General features: G+C 37.6%; 1 long non-coding RNA gene across 1 annotated transcript; it reads right to left on the bottom strand.

The window, feature by feature from the left end:
- Nucleotides 1-2,629: 2,629 nt before the first annotated feature.
- On the bottom strand, nt 2,630-5,401 carry LOC119781913. Its single transcript, XR_005280618.1, has 2 exons — nt 5,219-5,401; nt 2,630-3,398 (listed from the first exon to the last, which is right to left on the bottom strand). It is a non-coding gene; the product is annotated as an uncharacterized LOC119781913 (long non-coding RNA).
- Nucleotides 5,402-6,164: the final 763 nt, after the last annotated feature.

Raw genomic sequence — 6,164 nt, 5'->3', positions numbered from 1 at the left:
TGACTAATTTTTCTTCAACTAGACAGGCCTCTCTTGTAATGTCCTACAGCTACTTGTTTGCCTGGTGATTGGTCTGCTGGTATTTATGGTATGTATTGTTTGTGAGTGTGTCATGCTGGCACATTATTCCAGTTAGTCTCTCTCTGTGTTTGGGTAAGGGCATTTGAAATTTCTCAGTCGGGTGGCAACAACAACAAGGGTTTATCTACACGAACACACAGGTGAGGCCAGGGTGCAACGAGGGAAGCAGAGGGAAAGCTACAGGGAACTAGACGGTGAGGAGAGAGGTGGCACGGGAAGCAGATGTGTTGCATCTGGAAGAGTCTGTTCTGGTTTTGATTCTAAAAAATTTTTTTGCTGGAGTCTGGTACAGCGAGGCGAGGAGGGTGAGGGGAAGCTGAAGGGTGCTGAAGAAGACTAGTAGCCCTAAAAAAGAAGAGATGTAGAATGAGAATGACAGAATCAATCGTGGTTAATGACAGACATATATAGAGCTTTACCTGACACCTATCATTGGATTAGATTAAAGTTTGGTGTTATAGGTGGAAGACCATTGACATAATATTTATATTTTTTTCAGATTAGCCAATTATTTTCCTGAAAAACATCCACAGGTGTTGGAACATGGAGTAAACATATACAAAAGCTTTTTTTTATTTTCTTTTTTGTGTGATTCTTCAAAGAAGTACAGAGATAAAGTGATGTTATACATTTCTTAATTTCAAAATCATTTCCATGCCTAAAAACAAATATGTAAACAGTGGTTTTCCTAGAAAACATTTGGTTTTTCCATGCTGAAGTTGTTGACATGTAGAGCAGGGGTTTCTCTTTGCGGAATTACATAATAGTGCTCCAGTAATTTTGTATTATGGCAAACTCATTAACTTTGTTGTTTGTTTACTAAAAAGCCTGTGTATTTTGCTTTCATCGTTGTGGGGTTTCTTCCCGAAGTTTGCAGGGGGGGGGGGGTGGGGGTGGGGGGGGGTGGGGGGCAGTCCTAAAACATCCATACATACTGCTGATAAAACAGTGACCTTTAGACCTGCAGTATTTTATAAATGCATTAAAGAAATAAAACATACACGACCAACTCTCCTTTTTAGATTTTTCACTGAGTTCCTGCATCAGTCCAGTTGTGCTGTCAAATGAATTCCTGTGATGCTCATAAAGACACTCCAAAAAATGAAAATTAAAAACAATCCACCCGACTTTGTTTACAAGTTTGAAGCCATTTCGCTTCCCATCTTATACGTTGCTGAAGTTTCTGAAAAACTTGAAAAGATTTTCTCCAAACACAAAATCCCAGTACATTTCAAACCTAACAAGATCCTTAGACAAAGGCTATTTCATACCAAATACAAAACCCCCAAACCAAATATGAGTGGAGTGGTGTATGCAGTTCATTGCAGTGAGGAATGCTCTGATCTTTATATTGGAGAAACCAAAACCTCTCCACAGATGCATGGCCTAACACAGAAAAGCAACCTCCTTGGGACAAGACTCTGCTGTCCATCTACACCTTATGGACAAAGGACATTCTTTCAAGGACCAGAATGTTCACATTTTGGATAAATAAAATAGGTGGTTTGAGGGGGGCATGAAAGAAGCCATCTATGTTAAGAAAGAAAAACCAACCTTAGACAGAGAGGGTAGTCTCAGCTCCAGGACTCTGTTATCATTGCAGCCCCACCTCCTGTACAGTAGAGCGGAGGTCCTCGTCTTTTCAGCAAGGCCAAAAATCCAATTTAACGACCAACCTATCAGATACTTAGATGGGTATGGGGCATTGCAATCTAATAGAAGAAGCCAAACAACCCTCATTCCAAATGGGTGGACCCCTTCGTCTGTTCCAACTTGCATGTATTCTAAACAAAAACAAGTTGGACTACTGTAAAAACCTCAAACTCAACACTATTCCTGACATTTTGAATTGAAAAAGCTTCTTGGATGTCATGAATATCATCGCTGTCAGTTTGATATAGACTTCTAGCTTTTGTTCAGTTAATGTTCATATCCAGCGTGATGTTCTTTATTTCTGCAGTCATTAATTCACAAAGCTAATGCACACTCCATCCTTACCATGGTCCTGTTGCGGAGAGTTGCAACTCTTTTTCACATCGTTATTCCATTGACACACAGGTAGAGAAGAAAGGTGGAGACTGTTTAGCCAATAGGAATGCAGAACACAATGCCCCATGCAAATCCGTGAAGCAACGAGGCCGTGAAAAGTGAACCGCATTTTATCGAGGATTCACTGTATTAATCTTGTAAATGTTAGTGACTTTAAAAACAATAAGAGCAGAAATACTTAGTAATGAATGTTTTTTGTTTTTTAAATTTGAATTTATTCTGGTAAAATTTGTCTAGGACCCAATTATCTGTCTGTATTTAGTGTCTTTGTTTTTTATGATTATTTACTAGAAAGAAAAGGAAATGATGTGTTAAGTTTTTTTTAAACCAATGTCTGTTTCTATAGTTTTGCATTTGAGTTTTATTCCAATCAATATTCAACTAATCAGAGAAAAACAGATAAGGACACACAGCCCTGAAAAATCACTGCAACTCTTCTTTACTGTTAATGTTTACAGTTTCTGTTAATGATTCACATATCAAATAAATAAAAAACAGCCATTTTAAAGAACAATCTTTATTAGAAAGAAATGAAAAAGTACAGTTTAGGTTTGAAGAAGACATTTTGTTCACAAGCAGAAGGGGAGCTCTAGATAACCTGAGGTTTTTCCTCTTTTTCAGGACATGTACCTGAACGCTGGTGGTGTGACTGTTTCCTATTTCGAATGGCTGAAAAATCTAAACCATGTCAGTTATGGAAGGCTGACGTTCAAGTACGAGAGGGACTCAAACTACCACCTTCTGAGTGAGTTAAACATGATCCCTGGTCAAAATTCATAGGAAGGAAAAGAAACTCTCTCTTCTGAAGTTTATTTTTAAAGACATTTTTTTTCTGCATTGATCATGAGGTTGATCAGTTTTGGTTTCTATCAGATGACTCGCTGGAGCTGATTTCTGATTCTTGAAGCAGTCGTTGCTTTTTATTGTGGATCAACAGCTTCTCCGTTCAAAATCACTCTAAACCTTCTCCAAAATCTTTCTCTTCTTTCCGCTGTGCCCTGTATGAGACATGTCCCAGTTCGGAATAATTGAATGGTACCTTCTTTTGTCTGCCATGTAACACAGACTTCTGTAGTAGAACTTGGATCTCCATAAGCTGCATTTAGTCTTTTGCGCCATGCTCCTACATCTTTGGTATAAAACATAAATTTGTCTTCCTTATCTCCAATGAGAGTGGCATACAGAGTTTCTTGGTTGTCACGTAATTGTCGATCTCGTTGTCTTTTTCTTGCCCGTTTGGAACCATCTTGATGAAACCGCCTGGGCCTCTACATTAAAAGGAAAAACAAGAGACATATTAGACGCACCCCAGCTACTTTGACATGAGGAAAAGCAGGTCAGGTGATATACAGGTGCTGGTCATAAAATTAGAATATCATGAAAAAGTAGATTGATTTCAGTAATTCCATTTAAAAAGTGAAACTTGTATATTATATTCATACATTACATACAAACTCATATATTTCAGATGTTTATTTTGTTTAATTTTGATGATTACAAATGACAACAAATGAAAATCTCAAATTCATCATATCAGAAAATTAGAATATTACTGAAGACCAATAAAAACAAAGGATTTATAGAAATGTTGGCCAACTGAAAAGTATGAACATGAAAAGTATGAGCATGTACAGCACTCAGTATTTAGTTGGGCCTCCTTTGGCCTGTATTACTGCAGCAATGCGGCGTGGCATGGAGTCGATCAGTCTGTGGCACTGCTCAGGTGTTATGATAGCCCAGGTTGCTCTAATAGTGGCTTTTAGCTCTTCTGAATTGTTGGGTCTGGTGTATTGCATCTTCTTCTTCACAATACCCCATAGATTTTCTATGGGGTTAAGGTCAGGAGAGTTTGCTGGCCAATTAAGAACAGGGATACCATGGTCCTTCAACCAGGTACTGGTAGCTTTGGCACTGTGTGCAGGTGCCAAGTCCTGTTGGAAAATGAAATCTGCATCTCCAAAAAGTTGGTCAGCTGCAGGAAGCATGAAGTGCTCTAAAACTTCCTGGTATGTGGCTGCGTTGACCCTGGACCTCAGAAAACACAATGGACCAACACCAGCAGATGACATGGCACCCCAAACCATCACTGACTGTGGAAACTTTACACTGGACTTCAAGCAACGTGGATGAAGTGCCTCTCTTCTTTTCCTCCAGACTCTGGGACCTTGATTTCCAAAGGAAATGCAAAATTTACTTTCATCAGAGAACATGACTTTGGACCACTCACCAGCAGTCCAGTCCTGTTTCTCTTTAGACGCTTCTGACGCTGTCTGTGGTTCAAGAGTGGCTTGACACAAGGAATGCGACAGCAGAAACCCATGTCTTTCATACGTCTGTGTGTGGTGGTTCTTGAAGCACTCACTCCAGCTGCAGTCCACTCTTTGTGAATCTCCCCCACATTTTTGAATGGGTTTTGTTTCACAATCCTCTCCAGGGTGCGGTTATCTCTCTTGCTTGTACACTTTTTTCGACCACATCTTTTCCTTCCCTTCGCCTCTCTATTAATGTGCTTGGACACTGAGCTCTGTGAACAGCCAGCCTCTTTAGCGATGACCTTTTGTGTCTTGCCCTCCTTGTGCAAGGTGTCGATGGTCGTCTTTTGGACAACTGTCAAGTCAGCAGTCTTCCCCATGATTGTGTAGCCTATAGAACTAGACTGAAAGACCATTTAAAGGCTTTTGCAGGTGGTTTGAGTTAATTAGCTGATTAGAGTGTGGCACCAGGGGCCATCAATTTTGAACCTTTTCACAATATTCTAATTTTCTGATATGATGAATTTGAGATTTTCATTTGTTGTCATTTGTAATCATCAAAATTAAACAAAATAAACATCTAAAATATATGAGTTTGTATGTAATGTATGAATATAATATACAAGTTTCACTTTTTAAATGGAATTACTGAAATCAATCTACTTTTTCATGATATTCTAATTTTATGACCAGCACCTGTATTAGATTTTTTTTTAAACGGAGTTCGATTCATGTGGACTTAAGTTTATTTAAAAGGTGCCTTAGAAGCTTCAGTTATTCAGGAATTGGATGGGTTTCCGTTCTTATTGATTGCAGTGAAAATTAGCTTCACTCACCTGTTCTTCCATGTTTTCCAGTTTTCGTTTCAGAGTATCTTATGCTGGTGAAGATTCTCAATCCACTGGACTTTGTTTCCAAGTTTGAAGACGTTTTGCTTCTTATCCTCTCAATTCGAAATGTCAGAAATAGCGTTGAGCTCGAGGCTTTATAGAGTGGACCAGAAACAAAGCCTTGTTTGGTCCTCCCCTTAGGACTTAGTGGTTCAATTTTCATATTTTCAAAATGCTTGTTTTTCTGGTCCAACCGCTTCTAATTTAACACATCCTGTTAAAGCGACGAGTTAAATTTTTACCTAATTTAACCCCATTTGAATTGGTAACATTGACCATTTTAGTTTCTAAATTTTAGGGATTATATTCCTCCTCTCCTCCATCACCTCCTAGGACTCGTCAGAAATAAGGTGATGTAGAATAAAATCTGGGATCTTTCTACGTGGAATTTCAATGCATGGATGCTTAGGATTTAACTGGATGCTTCAGCTTCCTCATAAATGCATCAATCTGGTGTTAGAATTTTTTCAGCCTGATGAGAGCAAAAAAAAAAAAAAAAAAAAAGCTCTATATATATATATATATAGATATATCTATATCTCTCTCTCTATATATATATATATATAGATATATCTATATATCTATATATATATAGATATATAGATATTTATATATAGATATATAGATATATATATCTATATATCTATATAGTTATATATATATTAATGAATAAAATATGTGAATTTTAGTGACTGAAACCATTTTGTACGAGTTGTGTTGCCATAGATGCTGGTTTTGAACATTAGATAGTATTAAAGTAACAAATTAATTTAGAAATATTTTAACAGTGACGGTAACAAAATAAACCTTAAGAACATAAAACATATTTTGCTTCCCTTGGAGCAAACAGATTATTTCCTCTAAGTATCTTTCAAAATGTGTCTAGCTTGTG

Source organism: Cyprinodon tularosa, unplaced genomic scaffold (genome assembly GCF_016077235.1).
Source record: "Cyprinodon tularosa strain WSP-4 unplaced genomic scaffold, ASM1607723v1 ctg185, whole genome shotgun sequence".
Lineage (NCBI taxonomy): Eukaryota > Metazoa > Chordata > Actinopteri > Cyprinodontiformes > Cyprinodontidae > Cyprinodon > Cyprinodon tularosa.
The sequence above is the reverse complement of the archived record's forward strand: the minus strand, read 5'-3'. Positions and strand labels throughout refer to the sequence as shown.